This window comes from Stegostoma tigrinum, unplaced genomic scaffold, assembly GCF_030684315.1.
Source record: "Stegostoma tigrinum isolate sSteTig4 unplaced genomic scaffold, sSteTig4.hap1 scaffold_53, whole genome shotgun sequence".
Classification (NCBI taxonomy): Eukaryota; Metazoa; Chordata; class Chondrichthyes; order Orectolobiformes; family Stegostomatidae; genus Stegostoma; species Stegostoma tigrinum.
This window is the reverse complement of record NW_026728461.1, coordinates 3,997,039-4,021,611: the sequence shown is the minus strand read 5'-3', so window position 1 is coordinate 4,021,611 and position 24,573 is coordinate 3,997,039. Positions and strand designations below refer to the sequence as shown.

The window sequence follows — 24,573 nt, the reverse complement described above, 5'->3', positions numbered from 1 at the left end:
CACTTATGAGCCAGATATCAAAGCTGACCAGATCCTGATGCAGGGTACCATGAAAGTGAAATTCTTCACCATCTTATCTATTTGTGTTGCGATTTCAGGGAGCGATGGACTTGAACCTCCCAATCTCTTGAACACCTTTGAGAATTTCATCAAACTGACCCCCAGTGGCAGGAATGGATAGGGTCAGCTTGGATTGATGCTCATAATTCAGGCATAACAAATCTACTGGAGCATTTTGGGAATGTAATTAGTGGTGAGTGTGGCCACCTCTCTGTACTGTAGTGATACAGATCCCCTGATCCCAAATGGTTGACTGACAGTGTCGAAGTCCCTGGGCTGATATCGAATGATTCCTTGGCCATGCTGTGTCAGGACCTCATGACTGAATACTATCTCCCTTGCCCTGACTGAGAACTGTCTCCCTGAGAATTTGAGACGTGCCCATTTGGTCAAAACACATGTGTCTGTTGCCATAGCTGCTGATCAGCCCTTGACTGACTGCTGGTAATAACAATGCTAAGCTGCCTGGCTTATGCCTGTGATAAACACCAGGCAAGACAGGAGCACTGTGAGACATTAAGTTCTAGTTGAAACATCAAAGTGCAAAAATGTCAGGGAAGGGCAGAGATATTGCGGCATAACTCGTGTGAGGTGCTGAAAAGCTTGTAGAGTTCTTAGAGCAAGAATGTACTTTGTGGGCAGGCAATTCTGTATCTTGATTTAGCATTTTTATTCAACTCTGGCTCATTTCGCTAGATTTGCAAATATATCTCGGTCTGGCTAATGTGAGAATTGGCTTTCGGAATAATGTGCCACTGACTGTCATTCACAGTTGTATCCCACATCAGTGAATTGGTAATCTGATTAAGCTCACAGGCCTTGGCATGAGAAAAATAAAGCAGTCACATGCACACTTGTTTGATTAGTTGCTCTGCACTCAAATGAAAAACGTGTGTTGGAAATGCCATATCCTTTCCTGGCTCAGTGTTTCCAAAATCTCTAGTTCAATGCATCCCAAGTCATCATCAAAGTCAACACTAGTGAATACTTCGATAGCTTCATCTTTTTTTTCTGAAATGCTATTTGTAATGAGGTAGTGTTGGCAGGCGATTTTCTTTTACTGCTGATGCCATGTGTGGATATTTGGGGATGGTGTTGGTGGGAAGGTGCGGCATTAGCAGGGATGAGGCACTAACATTCAGAGCAAGTGTTGAACATTCAAAAAAGGACAGATTAACAGTTACCTTGGAACAAGCATATTTGGAGAAAATTGGGTGAGAGTACTGAGAGAAAGCACTTTGGCGGCATGGTGGCTCAGTGGTTAGCACTGCTGCCTCACAACGCCAGGACCTGTGTTCGATTCTCGCAGACTGCCTGTGTGGAGTTTGCACATTCTCCCTGTGTCTGTGTGGGTTTTGTCAGGGTGCTGTCACAATCCAAAGATGTGCAGGTTAGGTGGTTGGCCATGTTAAATTGCCTGTAATGTTTAGGGAGGGGTAGATTAGGTGGGTTGTAGGTCTGGCTGGGATGCTCTGAGGTTTGGTGTGGACTTGTGGGGCTGAAGGGCCTGTTGAGCAGATGCTGGGGAATCCGAGATAACAAGGTGTAGAGCTGGATGAACATGGCAGGAAGGCTGACGTCTCATGCCTAGACCCTTCCTCAAATTTTGATGAGACTGTTTTTAGAATTGGTTCAAAGAGACTATAACCAGTCCTAGAAACACAGCAAATGGAGCAAGCTCCTACTTCTTACTCCAACAATCAGTTTAACATAGGGTCTTTAAATAAAGGACATATCAAATATTAAAACTGACAAGAATAAGTACGACACACTGATGTCAACCAAGTAGGCAAAGAAGCAATGCCATTATAGTGCTGGACTACCTTCAGTCCCAGTTACCTTCCATATTTTCCATCAGCCTGACTGTGTGCAAAGACTTGTAAATCACTGCTGGCAATTTTTACTGTTCCCAAACTCCTGGGCTTCCAGACCAGGGCAAACAGTCAGTTTACACCAACACTTTTTCCGCACCTTTTCTATAAATCTCTTTTCGCAGTGAATGTAGATCATCGGAAAGGTACCAATCAGATGAGATAGGGCAGAGCTGACGTCACCAACAAGCCTCATCAATCAATTCCGCGACTGGTGGAGGGTCAGTGAGATTGCAGCAACAACCGATACAGAATCGCACGCTCAGAGAATGTCCCAGCAAAGAGGAAGGTGCTTCAGCCTGTCACTGTCTGCATCAGCGATAATGTGAACTGCAGATGCTGGAGAATCCAAGATAACAAAGTGTGAAGCTGGATGAACACAGCAGGCCAAGCAGCATCTCAGGGGCACAGAAGCTGGTGTTTCGGGCCGAGACCCTTCATCAGAAAAGGGGGATGGGGAGAGGGTTCTGGAATAAATAGGGAGAGAGGGGGGTGCGGACTGAAGATGGAGAGAGGAGAAGATAGTTGGCTGTTGGTTTGTTCGCCGAGTTTGGCAAATTAATAGCAAACGTTTCGTCTCCAGTCGAGAAGACATCATCAGTGCGTAGCTGCTGCTGTGTAGGAGAAGATAGATGGAGAGGAGGCAGGCATGTCAAAGAGGCAGAGATGGAGCCAGTAAAGGTGAGTGTAGATGGGGAGGTAGGGAGGGGATAGGTCAGTCGGGAAGGACGGACTGGTCAAGGAGTCGGGATGAGGTTTGTAGGTATGAGATGGGGGTGCGGCTTGAGGTGGGAGCAGGGGACGGGTGAGTGGAAGAACAGGTTAGGGAGGCGGGGACAAGCTGGGCTGGTTTTGGAATGCAGTGGCGGAAGGGGAGATTTTGAAGCTTGTGAAATACACGTTGATATCATTGGGCTACAGGGTTCCCAAGCAGAATATGAGTTGCTATTCCTGTAACCTTCAGGTGGCATCGTTGTGGCACTGCAGGATGCCCAGGACGGACATGTCATTTGCAGAATGGGAGGGCGAGTTGCTTAGTGTGAACCGAGCATGGGTGATCTGCAGAGTTGTCCCCAAACCTCCGCTTGGTTTCTCCGATGCAGCAGAGCCACAACGGGAACAGCGGATGCAGTATACCATATTAGCAGATGTGCGACCTGGGATTGAGATGAGGAGGGAGTGGTAGGGGAAGATGTAGCACTTTCTGCGGTTGCAGGGAAAAGTGCCAGGTGTGGTGAGGCTGGAGGAGAGTGTGGAGCGGACCAGAGAGTCACGGAGAGAGTAGTCCATCCGGAAGGCAGATAAGGGTGGGGACGGGGTGTGAGGGATGAGCTGCGCAAAATGTGGGAGACACGGTCGAGGGAGTTCTCGAATAGGGAATAGGGGATGGCATTTTTGCAGGAAGGTGGGTGGGAGGAGGTGTATTCCAGGTAGTTTTGGGAGTCAGTGGGCTTGAAATGGGTATTGGCTTCTAGGTTGTTGCGGAGATGGAGACAGAGAGGTCCAGGAAGGAGGGAGAGGCGTTAGAGATGGTCCAGGTGAACTTAAGTGGCGGGGGTGGAAGGTATCAGTGAAGTGAATGAACTGTTTGAGCTCCTGGTGGATGCATGAGGCGGCGTTGATGTAGCCATCACTGTAATGGAGGAAGAGGTGGAGTTAGGGCCTGTGAAAGTATGGAAGAGGGATTGTTCCACACAACTTACAAAGAGGGAGGCACAGCTTGGGTCCATGCAGGTACCCATGGCCACCCGCATTGTCTGTAGGTAGTGGGAGGAATTGAAAGAGAAGTTGTTGAGGGTCAGGAAGAGTTCGGCAAGGCGGGTGAGGGTGTCAGCGGAGGGGGACTGGTTGGGCCTGTGGGAGAGGAAGAAGCGGATGACCTTTAGGCCATCTGTATTGGGAATGCGGGTTCATAGGGACTGGATGTCCCTGGTAAAGATGAGGATGTTGGGGACTGGGGAATTGTAAGTTTTGTAGGAGATGGAGAGCATGGGTGGTGTCACAGACGTAGGTACGGAGTTCCTGGGCGAAATGTGAAAAGATGAATTCCAATGAGGTGGAGATCCGTTCGGTGGGGCAGGAGCAGGCAGAGATAATGGGTCAAACAGGGCAGGCAGGTTTGTGGATTTTGGGAAGGAGATAGAAACAGCCGTTGCAGGGTTGGGGAATGATGAGTTTGGAGGCTGTGGGTGGGAGGTCACCTGAGGTGATGAGGTTGTGGGTTTGTTTGGGAGATGATGGTTTGGTGGTCGGGCGTGGGGTCGTGATTAAGGGGGCAGCAGGAGGTGGTGTTGGAGAGTTGGCGTGTAACCTCAGCGATGTAGAGGTCAGTGTGCCATACTAAAACTGTGCCTCCCTTGTCCATGGGTTTTTTGGTGAGGTTGGGATTGGAGCAGTGGGCTGTACGTTCTGCAGGGAAGAGGTTGGAGTGAGTGCGAGGGGTGCAGAGGTCTGAGAGAGGGAGGTTCTGAGCTTGGGTAGGCTGGATTGTATTGCCTGGAGTTGCCGTCTCATTGCTGCGAGTGTGTGTTTCAGGAGTTGCAGGGAAAGATGCTTCTGAAGTGTCTTAATGTTCTGGATGTAGACATTGTCACATCTGGGGACAAATTGGGAAGGCTTGAATGTGGACTGTAGTCCAATGGGGATGATCTGGTTCCTTAGGCAGGTACTAAGAAAGGTAACGTGGCTGTAGTACCTGGTTTGCTGCAGAATATGGTCGAGCAGTCTCAAGGCCGAATAGAGCAATTTTTGGCCACTTTTCCAGGGTAATGGTGAGACTGCATTCGGCTGTGGGCACGATGAAATCAGAAGCCATCCAGAGATGATTGACTGAAGTGGTTCTTTTGAGAAGTATTTATCTTCAGAGGAAATCATGACCAGACTGGCCCGGGATTTATTGCACTTTAGGCGAATGACATATGATCTTGTTTTGAACGCAGAATATTTCGAGCCGTCTTTTCAAGTTGAATGCTGAAACAATATTTCCACTTGTGCACGAGATTACCACCAGTGGATGGACTGTAAAACTAGACAATATCTCAGTTAGACAATGGTGACTTGTTTATTTTATCCTTTCAAAGGATTGTGTGTTTATAGAAGTCTTTCCAGAGAGAGATGGAAGATAAGTTATTGAATATTCGTCAGGGAGTGGCAGACAGATTCATGACTAAGAATAACACACCAATTTTAGCAGGGGTGGAGAGGAACGTTTATTTGAGGCCACATCATTCAAGAGCTCACCACATGGCGAACTTGGTTTGATTTTTCCAATCACTTACTCCTGATCCAAGTTTTCACATGATCATGAAGGCTCTCCCTTTCAGAATGATGGGTACAACTTCCAAATACGATTTTTAAACGACACTATGAAAATGCTCAGGAAAGCTTCATGGTTTTTCAGAAAGATCAGAGACATAGAACAAAGCTAAAATCTCAATAAAACTGCTTTAGTAAACAGATTGGGCTGAATATATCTCTTTACTAGTACAGATTACTTTTATTTGTACTGTTGAGATGACTTTTGTTGGCAAGACCTGCATTTCTTGCCTCTGTCTAATTTCCATTCAGAATATGATGGTGAAACCCAGGGACACTAACATATGTTACATGGAGGCGTTCAGGATTCTGAAGAAGTGTCAGTGAATGGACAATGATATAGATTCAAGCCAGGATGCTGTGTGGTCTTTGAGATTGTAATCCTCATCACTTGATGCTCACCACACATGGAAATTGTGATCAGAGATAATGGGAAATGCAGATGCTGGAGAATGCAAGATAACAAAGTGTGAAGCTTGATGAACACAACAGGCCTAGCAGCATCTCAGGAGCACAAAAGCTGACATATTATGGAAATTGTGAGACTGCTTTTTCTTTTTTCAAAAATTAAGTTCAGAGAGCCATTCAGCAGAAAAACAGAACCTTCAGCTCACCATGTCTATTCCAGTCAAAAAAACAGAACTACATTAATCATACTTATCTTGAAGTCGACACCCACTAGGCATAGCATTTTGAGTGCTCCTTCAGCTGCTTCAAAAAATGCTGCGTTATCTTTAATTATCTGTGACCTGAGCTGTGATTTGTCTTTTTCTTTCACATTATGCATGAACTGCATTTTGCAAATATATCCCACGACATCAAAGACAGCAATTAGCTCTATAGATCAATAATTTTTCTGGAAAATGAGACTTTTTTAAAAATTCATTTGGGATTTTTATGTAGCTAGACCGGCATTAATTGACCTTGAAAACTTCCAGCTAGAAGTTCACCAAATTGGAAATGTAGTGGACACTTAAAAAGGTTACTTCAGAGTACAATGGGACCTTGATCAGATGGGACAATGGACCAAGGAATGGTAGGTAGATTTAATTTGAATAAATCTGAGGTGTTGCATTTTGGAAATCAAATTTGGGCAGCACTTGTACTCTAAATGGTAAGGCTCTGGGGAGTATTGCTGAGCGATGAGTCCTGGTGTGCAGGCGCTTTGTTCCTTGAAAGGGGATTTAGAGATAGATAGGATAGTAAAGAGAGCATGTAACATAGGACAAAGAATATTACAGTGCAGTACAGGCCCTTCGGCCCTCGATTTTGTGCCGAAATGTGAAACAATGTGAAGTCTGTCTAAACTACACGATTCCATTATCATCCATATGTTTATCCAATGCCCATTTAAATGCTCTTAAAGTTGGGAGTCTACTCCTGTTGCATTTGGTACAACTTGCCTTTATTGGTCAGTGCGTTGCGTGTAGTTGTTGGGAGGTCCTGTTGTGGCTGTACACTAGTTAGGCCACTTTTGGAATATTGCATGCAATTCTCGTCTCCCTGCTATCGGAAGGATGTTGTGAAATTTGAAAAGGTTCAGAAAATATTTATAAGGATGTTCCCTGGGTTGGACGGTTTGAGCTGCAGGGAGAAACTGAATAGGCTTTTGCCTGGAGTTTCGGGGGCTGAGGGGTGACCTTACTGAGATTTAGAAAGTCAGGAGGAGAATAGATAGGGTATCTAGACAAGGTGTTTTCAGCGGGGTGGGGAGTCCAAAATTAGAGGGTGCGAGTTTAAGGTGAGCTGGAAAAGATTTAGAAGGAACCTCAGGGGTAACTTTTTCACACAGATGGAGGTGAGTGTGTAGAATGAGCTGCAAGGGGAAGTAATGGAGTTTGGTACAATTACAACATTTGAAAAGATGTGTATGTGATTAGGAAAGATTTAGAAGGATACGGGTCAAAAGCTAGCAAATTGAACAAGATTTATTGGGTATATGTAATTGGGATGGATGAAGTGAACTGAAGCCTCTGTTTCCATTCTTCACAACTTTCTGACTCTGATTTGGTGAATTTCAGATGAATAGTTACACACAGGATATTTGTCACTGGAAGTTGATTATCTCTTTGAATATCAAGGTGGTGCTTTTGGATTGCGTCCTGTTGGAGATAATTCCTGCCCGGCAACACTGAAGAAATGTTCTTGTTAGACATTCATCAGCTAAACCTGAATAGTGCCTCATATTTTGGAATAACGACATAGACTACTGCAGGAACTGAGGACTGTGAAATGGTGCTGTGGAATATGATCTGTTAGTTTGTGAGCATTCACAACCTTGGCTCAAACAGAAACATTCTCTTTGGAAATGCATATTCGAGTGGCACAAACATGGAACCAGATCATGGAAGCAGCACTGGAGGGGAGTGGGGATTAAGAACCGGCAGGAAAACAAATACATCCCAGAAATATGCACATGGGCAGAAGGAGTTTGTTCTTCTTTTGAGGAATGACACCATAACAGCTAAAATATTTTATTCTAATGAAGGGAAAGCTGTATCTATTTTATTGGTTTTGTTAAAATCATGGCGATAAACAGCTGGAATAATCTTGCACTGACCATTTGAAAAATCCTGTATATCTTCAGAGATAGCTGGGCTGTCCTCGGCTGAGTAAGTGCTGATACTGTCTGAGTGATGCTGTTTTGAAACACATTCTGAGCACAGTTGATGGAACAGACAAACAAGTACCATTGGCCAGTACTTCAGAATACATCAGACCTTTCATGGCTGCTCCCACACAGAATCATACAATTGAGAAAAGGCCCATTGAGACGACACCACCAGGTGCTGATCAAAGTGCTTTTAAAGTTTGGGATGTTACCTGCCTCAACCACCCTCCTAAGCCGTGCATTCCAGACAGCAACTAGCCTCATCACAAATCGGACAAACATCTGCTGACAGAATCGGAAGTCCGTACCGAAAAAAAGCTTTGGAATATTGTCAGAACAATGAGCACAGTGTTCTGTACTTTCACTCTTTAGTGTTTTAGCTCATGTTCCAACATCATTTGAAGTGAGATCAGAGTAACTTCCCATGCCACCCATGTTACTTCACTCATTGTGGCATTATGGACCCTGAACAAAAATGTGATCAATGCAAATTGGAGACAATCCTGCACTGGTAATGTCCTCGACTGGACAATGGGAAAATCAATCTCTGAAAGTAGTCATTTAAGTCACTTGTCATCGTGGATAGGCACTAAATTGCTGTTCCTTGACTATAATGTATTGAAAAAAAAAATCCTGGAATCCCTAACAAACAGCTCTGTGTGCACGTCCAAAGCATTTGGATTGGAAGTGTTTCAGGAAGGTAGCTCACTGATAATTTCTCCAGAGCTATTGGTGATGACAAATAAACTCAACCTTTGCTAGTGCCTGCTAAAACGCATGGTTGAGTGCATACAACTAAAAATTTCAAGATATTTTATGTTTTCAAAATTGAGCCTAAAGTCTCAGCAAGGTAAGACTTTGCTGGATGAATGTAACCCCAGCGACATCAGGAGCTTGGCTTGACATTGAGTTAAGGATCCACATCGTTTTCAATAAGATGACTGACCGTGCGATATCAGTGCCACTGAGTTCAAACTTTTCAAGACAATTTATCTCAATGTAACATGCCATCGATACTTGGGATCTTTGTTAAAGAAACTTTGCAATGTCTCCTTTAGTGACCATTCACAAATACTTGAAGGTCAACTCAAATGGCAGCTTCACTGTTCTGATTCAGATCAGACAAATTGTGACAGTGAAAAGAAAGGAAAGAAATTCTGGAATAAAAAAATGATCAGATCTAGCAGTATCTGCAATCTGACTTTTTCAGAACAGATTCATAAAAGACCAGATCTGTTAACTCAAAATCTGTCTCCAGATGTTGCCTCATATATTGCGTTTCTCCACTAACTTCTATTTCAGGTTTCCTTAATCTCCAGAATTTTGCTTTTCTTGATAGGTCCAGATGTTGAACTTGGCTATATTTGGACAATATCATCCATTCCTGATTCTGTGAGAGCCACTGGGCTGGTTACACGTGTATTACACCACGTGTCTGTTTCTTTATTAAAAACATTTTGTGAATATCGTCCTCAATGCAGGAATTTCAGGTAATCGATTTTGATTGAAAATAAATTTCCAAGGCAGCTGCACTTCATCAGACAACAGAAATAGATTACTCATGACGGCACAATCCGTGCCCTTCACTGAAAGTGTTTCCGCTCAGGATCTGAAACCTTTTCACACAAATCTCAGAATACTTACAGCAAAGATGGAGGTCACTCAGCCTGTCATCTCTGCACCAATGGGGGTGAACTATATCTCTACTATTATTATCCTGTAAAATCCCTATACACCTAACATTTTGAAATCCCAAAATGTCAGCTTTTCTGCTCCTAAGATGCTGCTTGGCCTGTTGTGTTCATCCAACTCTAAACCTTGTTATTTTGAAATATTTGTCTGCTTTTATTTCTGAATATCCTGTGCGTATATGAACAATTCATCATTCTGCATACACCATGGTTAAACAGTGTTACATAAAATATCATTTCCTATTATATTTAAAATTATCATGGAGTGTTCATATTGTTGTTTGGCATTCCATCTCCCAAATATAATCTGTTTCCTTGCTCTGCATTACATTTCATTCCATCTGTCAGAATAAGTGCTAGCTAAATACTGATGACATTGGGATATCACTGTATTCCTCTCCAGTCTCTATAGCCACTGCCCCCATTCCTCTCTGTGTCCGAACCAATGTCACATTCATTCTGCCCCTGGCTCTTTAGTCCATGGGCTTTAATGAACAACATCATTCTCCACATCACATTTGATTTTAGTTTAGGTCAATTGAATCAAGAAATGAAAATGTTACTGCTTTAAAGCACATGAACTGCAATGAAGTACTTTGTATCTTCAACATACAATGTTGTTTTATTACAGCAGTGAGAAATCCACACTTTCTCTGCAAGGCCAACCCAATTTTGCTCAGCATTTTTTTTATACAATCAGCAGAGTAATGACATTTTGCTTCTCTTTTTTGGGGGGTGCACAGTGTATTGATGCAGGTGGTTACAGCATTGCACGTGGACAACAAGGCAGAGCCACTTAAACTGCAAAATGAAAACATCCATCATTCTCCCTCACCACATACATCTTTAGAGCAATTGGTGATGGAATATACAACAAATAGACAACGATGTTAAGATCCAATCCAGCCCAGTTTCAATTGTGAACCAAAGGTTCACAGAAAGCTTTCCCTCTCCAGTAACGAAGGCGCTCTGTTCAATGTCTTATCCCATAGTAGAAGCAGGAGCATCAGCGACAGCACTAACAGGGATCGACAGCTGCAGAGAGAGTGGGTGGAGAGATCAGAATGTGAGGACAATAGACTGGAATGTTACAACAATGGATAAGAATCTGCGAACAATAGACTGGAATGTGACAACAATGGATCAGAATCTGAGAACAATAGACTGGGATGTTACAACAATGGATCAGAATCTCAGAACAATGGACTGGAATGTTACAACAATGGGCAGGGGTTTATCCTTGGGTCTTATTTATCTTACTGCATCTTGGTCAACGTTACCACTTCGAATCGAAGGTGTACTGATGATTATTCAGGCTGGTTACTATCCCATTCTCGCTGTTGTTGGTGTTCCTGGTAAGCCTTTCTATCTCTGTCCAGTCACTACTGCCGCAATGCATATACAACTTTGTTGCCGTTTCTGTTAACTGTATTTGGAAAAGTTGGAAACAACTATCTTCAGTTTCAATTAAAACCTCGCTTCATTGTCCATGAATTTTAGACGCATCCTTCGCAAGCATCTGAGAACAAGGCTTGTTCACAACATTGAGGGCCTTTTTTGATTTATACCTTACTGTTGTCTCCATCAACATATTTGTCCAACACCAGCTCCATAATATCTGCAATCTCCCGCTCTCCCTCTGTGCTGTGGCTAGATAAACCATTATCTATGCCTTGGTAAAATTCAGGCTTTATGGTTCCAGCTGACATCTGACCAGTCTTCCAAGTTACAAATAATTTGATCACACCCTTGTTCTTGTTTTCAAAGTAACTAGCGATAGGGACACCATGTTAGAGTAGTTAAGTCACTGAGCAGGTAATGCAGAGACACTGGTGATGACATGATAGATACTGTTACAAATCCCACCACAATTGGTGGTAGGACTTTCATTCTAATGATAAGAATTGTAACCAAGGTCAATTTCACTAATAGCAACCATAAAACCAGCAGCAATTTGTCAAAAAACCTATCTCATTTCACTGATCTCCTCTGGTAAAGAAATCTAACGTTATTACCCGTGGTGAATTAAGTGTGAATTCAGACCCACAAAATGTTTCCAGCTTCAAACTGCCGTGTAGAATGGTCACAGCTAAAGGTAATTAATGATGGGCATTAAATGCTTCTCTTGCCAATGATTTTGTCATCCCGTGAAATTTATTTTTTTTAAAAACAGTAAAACCAAAGAAAGAAATATGTCAGAGGTCGGAAACAAAAATAAATCTGAGGAAGTGAACAGTGCTGAGGAAAGTGAACAGTTTGGCAGTTTCTGATGAAATAAAAGCAGAGTTAACATTTCAAATCGACTGAACAAACATCAGAACTGAAATCTGCAGGCAAATATTGTGATTGATGCTGGTGACAGGGATATTTGTTTTGAAGGGGGAAGGAATGATTTGAATAAATTTTGAAAGAGACAGCGAGAGAAATATATAAGCAAAAAAGGGGATTGTTGATGATCAGGTCAGATGGAAATAAAATGTGGAATTAATGACTTTTTTTTGCCTTTTCCCATATTCATGAATATCATGCCCATGTAGATATACTTCTAAGTCCCTGCTTAAAGTAAGCTGTGTCACCTCAGTCTGTCTTTCCTGAATGTGGGCATCTTCTTTATGCATTAATGGTTTGTGGGTGTGACTGGCTGGGCCAGCATTTACTTCGCTTTCCTCGTTGCCCTTGAAAAGGTGTTTGTGAGCTTTTTTCTTGCATCTCTACCGTACACATGCTGTATATTGCTGTAAATAGGTCTGTCCTGTGTCATTTCTGTGTGACTTTGTGGTGATTGATATAATTGAGTGGCTGGTTTGGTCATTCCAAATAGCAGTTGAGAGTCAACGACATTGCTGTTGGTCTGGAGTCACATGTAGGCCAGGCCAGGTAAGGATGGCAGATTTCCTTCCCTGAAGGCCATTAGTGAGCCAGGTGTTTTTTTTTCCCGAATGATCAATGATAGCTTAATAGTTTCATCATTCCAGGTATTTCAATGAATTCAAATTCCACAACCTGCCATGGCGGGATTTGAATTGGGGTGTGGGTCATTACCTGGGTCCTTGGATTAACAGTCTAGAAATAATTCCACAAGGCTATCTCATCCGCAACATCCCCAGTCACCTCCAGCAGCAATAGTGGTGTTGCTGTTACTGTGACTGTGGTACAGAAAATTGTGCAATTACAATGTCAACTGCTTCTATTCAGTGTGGGCACATTAAAATTTCAGTTCATTGTTCATCGCACAGAGATATAACGGGTTATCAGCCAGGAAATAAACAAAGGAGAGGAAGGCATTTTCAACACTGAGAGAGTGCGCCATGTATGCACCAGGGAGAGGCCAGTACTGACAATGGCCATCAAGTGAACTGGTTTCATTCCAGAACTTCCTCAGAGATAGTAGGAACTGCCGATGCTGGAATCTGAAATAAGAACGTGTAGATTTGGATGATCACAACAGGCCAGGCAGTATCAAAGGTTCAGGAAAGTTGATGTTTTGGGATTCGAAAGGATAGGTGTATAATCTGGCTGGGAGGTTTGCTGGTGTCACTCAGGAGGATTGAAATTAGCTTGTCAGGGGTGTGGGAATCAATGCAAAGTGAATGGACTGAAAGGGAACTCGAGAATAGGGCCAGTAAGACTCAGAGAAAGAACAGACTGGGTGTAGTTGCTAATCAAAGCGGATCTAGCAGACTGAAGTTCACCTGTTTCAATGCAAGAAGTGTAACAGGTAGGGCAGGAGAACTTAGAGCTGGGATTAGTACTGAGAACTGTGATTTTGTTGCTATTACAGAGACTTGGTTAAGGGAGGGGCAGGATTGATCGCGTAACATTCCAGGATACAGGTGTTTCAGGCAGGATTGAGACAGGAAGATAATGGGTGGGGGAGTTGCACTACTTGCTAAGGTGAGTATCACAGCTGTACCATGGGAGGACACCTCGGATGGCTCACACAGCGAGGCAATATGGGGAGATGTCAAGAACAGAAAGGGTGCAATCACAATGTTTGGGGTTTACTATCGGCATTCATACAGTCAGCAGGAGATAGAAGAACAGGTTTTTACCCAGACTTTGGCAAGATGTAAAAGTAACAAAGTTGTTGTTGTGGGTAAATTTAACTTCCCATACATTGACTGGAACTCTCTTAGTGCTTTGGGCTCGGATAGGGCAGATTTTGTTAAGAGCATCCAGGAGGGCTTTTTGCCTGACGATGTCGACAGTCCATCTTGGAAAGGGGCCGTACTGGACCTAGTATTGGGGAATGAATCTGCCTAGGTAGTCGATGTCTCAATTAGGGAATAGCTCAAAGACTGTGATCACAATTCAGTAAGCTTAGGGTCCTGATGGATAATGACAGTTGTAGTTATCGAGTGAAGGTGTTAAATTGTGGAAAGGCTAATTATAACAATATTAGGCAGGAACTGAAGAATGGAGATTGGGACAGATGTTTGAGGGCAATCTCACATGTGGTATTTGGGAGGCTTTCAAGTGTAAGTTGCTGGGAACTCAGAACAAGTGCATTACTGTAAGGATGAGGGAAAGTATGTCAAGCTTAGGGAACCTTGAATAATGGGAGATATTGTGAGCCGAATTAGAAAGAAAAAGGAAGCATTTATTAAGGCTGGGAGGCTGGGAATATACAACGCGAGGGTGGAAAATAAGGAAAGATTAAAGAAATTTAAGCGAGGAGACAGGGCGGCTATAATGTGGTCATGAAAAGTCATTGACCAACAAGATTAAGGAAAATCCCATATATACACGACAAAGAGCAAGAGGGTAGCCAGGCAGAGGGATGGCCCACTCAAGGACAGGGAAGGGAATTTATATGCGGAGCCAGAGGAATATGGCGAGGTATTAAATAAGCACTTTGTGTCAGCATTTACCATAGAGAAGGACGTTGTGGACGATGAGTCTGGGGAAGGGTGTGTAGATAGTTTGGGTCATATTGAGATCAAAAGTGTGGCATTCCTCAGGAGTCAGTGTTAGGACCTTTGCTATCTGTAATATAGATATATATGAATGATTTGGAGGAGGATATAACTGGTCTGATTAGTAAGTTTGCTGATGACACAAAGGTTGTTGGAATTGCGGACAGCGATGAGGACCGTCAAAGGACAAAGCTGAATATCGATAGGTTGGTGACTTCGGCAGAGAGATGACAGATGGAGTTCAACCTGGAAACATGTGAGGTAATGCATTTTGGAAGGTCTAATCCAGCTGGAAAATATCCAGTAAATGGCAGGACCCTGAAGAGCACTCATAGGCAGTGGGATGTGGGTGTCCAGGTACACAGATCAGGCTACGCAGGTGGAAAAGGTAGTCAACAAGGCATATGACATGCCGAACTTCATTGGCCCAGGCATTGAGTATAAAAATTGGCAGGTAATGTTGCAGCCTGTCCTGTCTCAGAGCCCATTGAAGAGTTCAACACGGGTCTGGAGTCACTTTTAGGACATACCAGGAAAGCACAGTAGATTTGCATCCTGAAAGTACATTGTTGAAGCACATTGGTTTTTACAATCGATATTGGTTTCAAGGCGCACTTTTACTGACATCAGATTTGAAATTTTGGTATTTTGTGAATTGTCTTAACATTCCTCGGCTGCTAAAACATTAGCCTGGTCTGGATTAGTAATCTATTGATATTTCCACAGCAGCACCATCTCCACATGGGGACCCATCAGAACCCACACTGAGCAGATTATTTCTGTGCTGCCTGACAGCTCTGTCAAAAACAACTTCCACCAATCCGACCACCCTGATGAGACTGAGGGTGTGGCAGTTGCTCAGATTGTAACTATTCTCCTCTTTGGGGACTGGGCTCAGCTGAGTAATTGTCCACATTGCCAGGTAGGTGTCAGAGTTGGGGCTGGAATGAAACAGCTTCCCCAGGGGCACGGCTTGTTGTGCAGCACAAGCCTTCAGTCCCATTGCAGGAACGGCGACAGGGCCAGTTACCTTCTTCGTGTCTTTAGTTTATCATCTTTTTCTGGGTATCATGTGCAGTGAAAAGAATTGGTTGAAGACTGGTATCTGTGATTTTGTAGGGGGTCATGATGAGTGTGAGCTAAGTCAATCAACTCAATACTTCTGGCTGAGGATGGCGCAGATACTACATCCTTGACTTTTGTACTGATGTGGAGGGCTGTTCCATTGTTTCGGATGGGGGGATATTTGTGGAGCCCTCTCCTCCAGGGAGTTGTTTAACTATCAATCACCATTTATGACTGGTTGTGGCAGGACTTCTGGTCTGTTGCTGTTGCAATCACTTTGCCCTGTCTGTAATGTGTTAGTTCTGCTGTTTGGAATGCAAGCAGCCAAATCTGGCATTTATAATGGGCTGGCATCAGATTAGGTTCAGATGGTTCTGACCCCGGCGTGTTTGCCTGCGCTCGTCACTGAACCATTGATCAGCTTCATGGTAACCATAGACTAAGGGATTCTCTGGGACAAAAAGTTACAGATTGTGGTTGAACACAATTCTGCTTCTGCTGCTGCTGTGGTTTACATCACCACATGAATGTCCAGGTTTGAGCTGCAATATGTGCAATGTCATTGTACTGCCTGTCCCCCAGTTCAGTCTGAGTCCCCATTGCTCCGGTACTCAGTGACCTACTCTGGGTTCTGATGTGGTAACACTTCTACTTTAGTGTTCTTATTCTTCTCAGAGTTTCTCCATGATGACACGCCTCCAATTTGTCACATTCCTCAAAACACATTTAACACATTCATCTGAATCTTTTTGCTTCCCCAAGTGAAAGCTTCTGTTTTTAAAGTGAATGTGCTTCTCCCTGTTTCTCTGCCTGACTGTGATTAAGTGCTGTGTAGTGCCAGTGGTGCCAGCCTTAACCAATGAATGAGCGCACCTTGCTGTGCCATTCACTTCCCAGTGTATGGTGCTCCATGTTGGACAGGGCGTTTGTGCAGCTTTGACACATACTGTTGGAATTTATTTGAAAAGAGATATTGCCGAAGAAACTAAGCAGATCTGGCAGTATCTGTGGAGTGAGAGCAAAGTTAATCTGTCGGATCCGGTGACACTTCTTCAAAGCTCTCAGTTTCATCAGCAATTCTTCTTTTTGTTTCAGATTTCCGGTGACCACAGTGTTATGTTTTTTTGAAAATTTATTCTGTGCTGATTCATTTCTGATGAAACTCAGCAGGTCTGGCGCATCCGTGGAGACGGAGAAACAGAGTTAAGTTTTCAAGTCCAGTGTGAGCCTTCTTCAGAAGTGAAAAGGATTGAAAAATACCTTGACAGAGGTGGAGGAGGAGTGACAGAAAACAGAGGGTGTGGTGTACAGTGCAAAAGACAAATGGACATATAGTTGTGGTGAAAGAGAAACAGATGCATAATGGGAGTAAATGCAGGTGTGAATGGGGGAGATGCGTTCTTTCCATTGAGTGCAAGTTAAACAAACATGACAAGGTCACAGGGTGACCGGGAGGGAGTACGGACAGAAAATGAAGAACATTCCCAATGATCTCAGGCTGTGAAGTTAAGGAATTGAATATTAAGGCCGACAAGCTATAAAGCACAAAGTGTAAAATGAGGTGTAACTCGAGCTTGGGATGCCTTTCGTTGAAGCTTTGCAGGAACCCAGGATCGAAATGTTAGCAAGAGAACAAGGTATATAATCGAAATTGGAAGCAACAAGGAGGTTAGGTTTATTCCTACAGACAGACTGGAAGTGTTTGGCAAAGCAATCTCTCTTTGGTCTCTCCAGTGTAAAGCAGGCAGCATTGAGAGCAGCAATGACAGTAGACTGGATTGAAAGAGTACAAGTGAAATGCTGCTTCTCCTGGAAGGTGTGTTTTGGGTTGCAGAGAAAGGAGGAATGAGTCTGCAATCTTTTCAAATATCCGGCTTTATTTCATCTTTAATATTGACGACATTGTTCTACTTTGGGACCTCTGCAGCAACAGATTTAATTGTGCTTTTTAGACTTTTTAAAACTCAATTTACTCACAGGCTGTTCCCGACATCCTTAACTACAGGGTCTCGGCAACAATTTGTTTGTCATGTGCGCTCCTGTGTGCTTTAAACCGATTTCGTTCATTTCAACCGCACTTGCAAGTCTTCTGTTTGTAATATAATTTGTAAATTTAACCCTTGTTATGCTGTAGCTTAATCAATTTTTTTTTCAATATACTCCACCACTTCCCTGCTTTTATCCTCTGAACCTCTACTCATAAAACTAAGGATCCACTGAGCCTTTGTTCAAAATATTTTTCATTGCCCCATCACCTATAATTTCCTGATTTCTGTGTCTCTCTCTCCTTAAACAGTGGGGTAATATTTGCCAGTCTTCTGGGACCCTCTCTGACTCCAGCGATTCCTGAACGATCACCAGCAAAACCAAACAAACTCGTCCGCTATCTCCTTAGAACTATGGCGCACAATCCATCTGATCTGGTTAATTTATCTACCTTCAGATCTTTCAGCTTCCCCAGCACCTTCTCCTTACTTATGGTCATCTCAGTTACCTCTGCCTCTGATTCGCTTTATGTTCTGGCTGGCTGCTGGTGTCTTCCACCGTGAAGACTAATGCAAAGCCCCTCTTCAGATCCACCACCATTTCTTTATTTCCCATAACTACTCCAGCTTCATTTGCAGCAATCCCGTGTTAGGTCATGCTTCTCTCTCTTCCTTGTTATGTATCTAAAGACCTCTTGAAATCTTCTTTTATATTATTAACAAGCTTGCCATCATATTTCATCTTCTCCTCCCAATTGTTTTTATCATGGACTGTAAGATTGAATTTCAAGTCTTACTAATCATTTGGATTTCCAATAGTCATCACCACTTTGAACGCTTTCTCTTTTGCTCTTCTGCTGTCCCCGACTTCCTGTATTACCGAGAGCTGCCTTGTCCTCCCTGAGTATGCTTTTTCTCCATTGGGAGGATTTTAAAATGAACCTCCGAATCATCCAAATAAACTCCTGCCATTGCTGCTCCACTGTTTTCCCTGCTCGGCTTCCCTTCCCATCAACTCTGGCAACTTCCTTCCTCCTTTGTAGCGATGTTCCTCAATTATAATCACATCCACAAATGAGCAATAGCTCGAAGTGAATGAGGGAGGTTTGAGAGATGTGATACCGGGCACTATTGGAGGGTTTATTAACAAGATATAAATAGAGAGGGAGACTGAAACAGAGAGGAAATATGGATTAAGAGGTGTAAAAATAGAGAAAAATAGATTATTGACACAAGTAAATGTACTTCGCTATTTTGGCAATTTCTGTGTGCTGTGTTCCTCAGTACACTGAATGTACAACAGAGTAACATGTTCGAATTCTCCGTCTCATGCCAGAATTTTTATTTACAATAATATGACAGACACCAGCTGTTGACAGAACCCAGCAGGTCAGTATATTTATTTCCTTGCAGTGTGTTAATTAATTGAAATAAGGTTGGACACACAATGCAGGAATTTATAACACACAAACTGATAAGAATGAGACAGGAGAGCATGGAAACCCAGAGAGGGAAAATTCTTGAGAGAATGGGAACAGAACACATCAGCTGAGAATCAAACAATGTTTAAATGTTTTATAAATTTTGTACATCGTCTGCATCATATTTTGTGAACTATGTCTCAGTTGTTAACTCTGAATGTCTCGTGCATACATGAACAGTCTTTTCTATCTGCACACACTGACAGAGTACATACCAAATCATTTCTCCTCTACTCCAAACTATTGTGTTTTGTTTACATTGTCACTTGCCATTCCTTCGGCCAAGGATATTCTTTTTCCTTCTCTGCATTTTATTTTATTCTGACTACAAGAAGATATTGCTGTCTGGGAAATATCGCTTTACTTCTGCCCAGTCTGCATTTCCTATTCTCCTATTCCTTTCTGTTTGCTAACCAATCACATAGATGCTGTCTCTGACTCTTTAATCCCAATAAACACGGCAATTGGAAATGTAATGCTTACTTTTTCGCTGAGGCCAAAGGAAATGGGAAAGAAAATGTGTATAAACTGAAAAAATTATTGCAACTTATTGCAAATTATTGAATGTATTGTGTTAAAGATAAAATGTTGCCTTACCAGGGCAATGAGAGGAAAGTTCAGCATTTCCTGTCTTTCTTCAGGGCAGTTGTGTCCAGAGACAGGGCTTACATTGGCAGTTATAGTGGAGGAGGCTTCAGCGCAGTGACAACCTCTTGAATGGCTCTTAGGAATGTGGTTACACCGAACGCCTCATGTGGATAACACAATAGAGTCATCGAGCCTGTGAAAAGAAATCTTCACCTTTCTCCTTTATGTCTAACAGTGTGAGAGTAATTGGAGATGACCACTAAGACCAATAGCAGGCAATGTCAGCTTCCCACCCAGAACAGGTATTTATGTTACATTTGAAGTGTTGTAGTGAAAGGGGTTAACTGGAGCTGTTTGTTCAGTGAATCAAATTAATGTCTGTCCCCATGGATACTGACTGTGTCACTGGAGGGTTTCCCGCTTCTATTAATAAGGGTTTTTTTTTCCAATCCATTATCCCATAGTATCAATAGTTGTGTCATTCTCAATACGATTGGGATCAGCAGCTCCAGAGAGGGCGGTGATCAGAATTGGTGACCAGCAGATTGGGATGTTCCAACAATGGCTCAGAATGTGAGAACAATGGAGTGGAATGTTACGACAACGCACCAGAATCTGAGAGGAATAGATTGGAATATTCCAACAATGGACAGGAGTTTATCCGATGTCCTTTACTGGCTTACTTTCAATTGGATACCATTAACATTGCGAATAGAAGCTCTCCTGCTAATTATCCAAGCAGGTTACTATCCCATTCTCGCTTTTGTTGGTGTTCCTGGTAAGTTTCTCTGTGTCTTTCCATTTATTAATTCTGTAAATCTTTGTGAACAGCATCTCGATTTCTATTTTATGTATTTGAAAAAGATGGAAACTATTGTATTCACTTTCAGTCACAAACTCAATTCTTATGCCATGGCTTCACTTACAAACATCTGAGGATGAAGAAAAGTATTCATAGCCACCATTGGCCCATTTTTCCCAGAGCTGATCTGTATCATAATATTCACTTTATCAGCAATAATATCCCCAGTCTTCATTTCTGCCTCAGTGCTGTTTATGAATAAATCATAATCTGCTCCTTTCCAGTTGCAGTTCTCTTCTGGCCACACTAGCAGTTACTAAAATTTTAACTGGAGACTGATTCTTGTCTCTACCTGGACCTATGCCAGTTGAAAAGTGTGACGACAGTTTGATTCTAAAACGAGGTGGTCACAGCGTTGTGTCACTGGTTTCAGCATAACCTGTCAATGGGCGTCAAATGGCAGTTTCATTGAACTGTTTAGATTCTAGAACTCTCCGAGCAGGAGTGGGAGCCATGTCCATCATCTCCTAAGTGCAGTGCCCCGATGTATTCACTTGGTGACAGAGGCCATCTCTCTTCACCTCACCCCCACTGACCCACTGCTGAGTGAAATACATGAATTCTGTCTCCACAGAAGATGATACAGAAAATGTTCCAGAAATTGTACAGGACAGTGACTGTGAAAATGAGAAGCTCTGGGAGATTAGAATTAATAAAGAGGAATTGCTCAAAACTAATTGAACTGAAATTTGGTAATTTGCTCTGGTACATCCCAGAGTATACATGGAGGTGGGAATAGAGCTAGTGAAAGAGTTACAGGGTCAGGCAGCTCTGCAGTCCAACCAGTCCATGTCAAACTTAATCCCAAACTATCCTAGTCCCACCTGCCTGGGCTTGACCAGGCTTGGAGGGCCGAATTTTCTTTATTCTTTGATCTTTGTAAATTCCCTTCGAAGTTGTTCCCCTCTCAGCTTTGAACTTAGCACTTGACTTTTGGCCTCCCCTCCCCCTGAGAAATGGACCTTGGTTATTCAGAATATTCATGGAATTGAAATTTTATAAACTTCTGTCATGTCACCCCTCTGCCTCTGACACTCCAGGGGAAAACCTTTCAAAATATTCAGCCTCTCCCTCCAGTTCAAACCCTCCAGTCGAGGAACATCCTTGTAAATCTTTTTTCTGCACCCTCTCAAAAATAACAACTTCCTTCCTTTAGCAGAGCCAACCGATATGTGCGCAGTATTCTTAAAGTGGTCTCATCAATGTCCTGTACAGGAGCAACATGCCATCCCAACCCTATACCCAATGCACTGACTGATTAGGGCAACCATGACAAATGTGTCCTTCCCTCCCCTGTCTCACATGCTACTCCACTTTTAAGGAACTATGTGTGTGCCCCCAAGGTCTCTTTATTCAGCAATAGTCCCCAGGTCCCCAGCATTAACTGTATAAGACCATAAGAGGATAAGACATAGGAGTGGAAGTAAGGCCATTCGGCCCATCAAGACCACTCTACCTTTGAAGTCATGGCTGATGGGCATTTCAACTCCACTTCCCTGCATTCTCCCTGTAGCCCTTGATTCCTTGTGAGATCAAGAATTTGTCGATCTCTGCCTTGAAGGCATCCAACGTTTTGGCCTCCACTGCACTCCATGGCAATGAATTCCACAAGCCCACCACTCTCTGGCTGAAGAAATGTCGTCTCATTTCAGTTTTAAGTTTATCACCTCAAATTTTAAGGCAGTGCCCACGGGTCAAAGAACAAAGAACAAAAAAAACTACAACACAGGAACAGGCCCTTCGGCCCTCCAAGCCAACGCCAATCAAGATCCTCTGTTAGCAAGCTTTGAGAAGATTTGCAGCTCAAGTTGAGTTTCTGGATGTGAGTTTGCCTGCTGAGCTGGAAGGTTAGATTTCAGAGGTTTCGTCACCATTCTAGGTAATATCATCAGTGAGCCTCCAATGAAGCGCTGGTGTTATGTCCCGCTTTCCATTTATCTGTTTAGGTTTCTTTGGGTTGGTGATGTCATTTCCTGTTCTTTTTGTCAGAGGATGGTAGATGGGCTCCAAGTCAATCTGTTTGTTGATGGAGTTCTGGTTGGAATGCCATGCTTCTAGGAATTGTCGTGCGTGTCTCTGTTTGGCTTGTCCTAGGATGGATGTGTTGTCCCAATCAAAGTGGTGTCATTCCTTATCTGTATGTGAGAATACTAGTGATAGTGGGTCATGTCTTTTTGTGGCAAGTTGATGTTCATGTATCCTGGTGGCTAGCCTTCTGCCTGTTTGTCCATTTGATTGCCCATTTGTCCTGTTTGATTGGGACAACACATCCATCCTGGGACAAGCCAAACAGAGACACACATGAGAATTCCTAGAAGCATGGCATTCCAACCAGACCTCCATCAACAAACACATTGATTTGGAGCCAATCTACCATCCCCTGAGGAAAAGAACAGGAAATGACATCACCAACCCATGGAAACCTAAACTGATAAATAGAAAGCAGATCATAACACCAGCGCTTCATCGGAGGCTCGCTGATGATGTTACCTAGAATGGTGATGAAACGTCTGAAAACTAACCTTTCAGCTCAGTGAGCAAACTCACATCCAGAAGATCCTCTGTCGAACCTGTCATCTGTTTTCTAACGGTCTGGGACCATTTTCTCCCTGCCCATCCGTGTACCTCTCCAAATATATCTTAAAAGACGCTAACGAGTCTGCGTCTACCACCTCCGCTGGCAACGCGTTCCAAGCACCCACCACCCTCTGTGGAAAGAACGTTCCACGCGTATCTCCCTTAAACTTTCCTCCTCTCACTTTGAACTCATGACCCCTAGTAATTGAGTCCCCCACTCTGGGAAAAAGCTTTTTGCTATCCACCCTGTCTATACCCTTAGTGATTTTGTAAACCTGAATCAGGTCCCCCCTCAATATCTGTCTTTCCAATGAAAATAAACCTAATCTACTCAACCTCTCTTCATAGCTAGCACCCTCCATACCAGGCAACATCCTGGTGAACCTCCTCTGCATCCTCACCAAAGCATTTACATCCTTTTGGTAATAGGGCGACCAGAGCTCTTCACAGTACTCCAAATGTGGCCGAACCAAAGTCCTATACAACTGCAACATGACCTGCCAACTCTTGTACTCAATACCCCATCCAATGAAGAAAAGCATGCCATATGCCTACTTAACCATCCTATTTTCATGCGTTGTCACCTTCAGGGAACAAGGGACCGAAGCACCCAGATCTCTCTGTTCATCAATTTTCCCTCAGAATTTTCCATATACTGTATAGTTCGCCCTTGAATTTGATCTTCCAAAATGCATCACCTCGCATTTGCCCGAATTGAACTCCATCTGCCATTTATCTGCCCAACTCTCCAGTCTATCTATATTCTGCTCTATTCTCTGACAGTCCACTTCACTATCTGCGACTCCACCAATCTTAGTGTCATCTGAAAACTTGCTGATCAGACCACCTACACCTTCCTCCAAATCATTTACATATATCACAAACAACAGTGGTCCCAGCACAGATCCCTGTGGAACACTACTGGTCACAGGTCTCCAATTTGATGAACTCCCTTCCACTACAACTCTCTGTCTCCTGTTGCCTTGCCAGTTTTTTTATCCATCTAGCTAGCACACCCTGGACCCCATGTGACTTCATGTTCTCCATTAGCCTGCCATGGGGAACCTTATCAAACGCCTTACTGAAGTCCATGTATATGACATCTACAGCCTTTCCCTCATCAATCAACTTTGTCACGTCCTCAAAGAATACTATTCAGTTGGTAAGACATGACCTTTCCTGCACAAAACCATGTTGCCTATCACTGATATACCCATTTTCTTCCAAATGGGAATAGATCCTATCCCTCAGTATCTTCTCCAGGAGCTTCCATAACACTGATGTCAGGCTCACCAGTCGATAATTACTTGGATTATCCTTGCTGCCCTTCTTAAACAAGGGGACAACATTAGCAAGTCTCCAGTCGTCCGGGACGTCAGCTGTGTCTAAGGATGCTGCAAAGATATCTGTTAAGGCCCCGGCTATTTCCTCTCTCGCTTCCCTCAGCAACCTGGGATAGATACCATCCGGGCCAGGGGACTTGTCCACCTTAATCACTTTAAGGATGCCCAACACTTCCTCGTTCCTGATGTCAACTTGACCGAGAGAAAT

General features: G+C 43.3%; 1 pseudogene; it reads right to left on the bottom strand.

Annotated features, from left to right (window-relative positions):
* Window positions 1–1,681: 1,681 nt before the first annotated feature.
* LOC132208775 (U2 spliceosomal RNA) lies at window positions 1,682–1,862 on the bottom strand (annotated as a pseudogene).
* Between the last annotated feature and the right edge of the window lie 22,711 nt (window positions 1,863–24,573).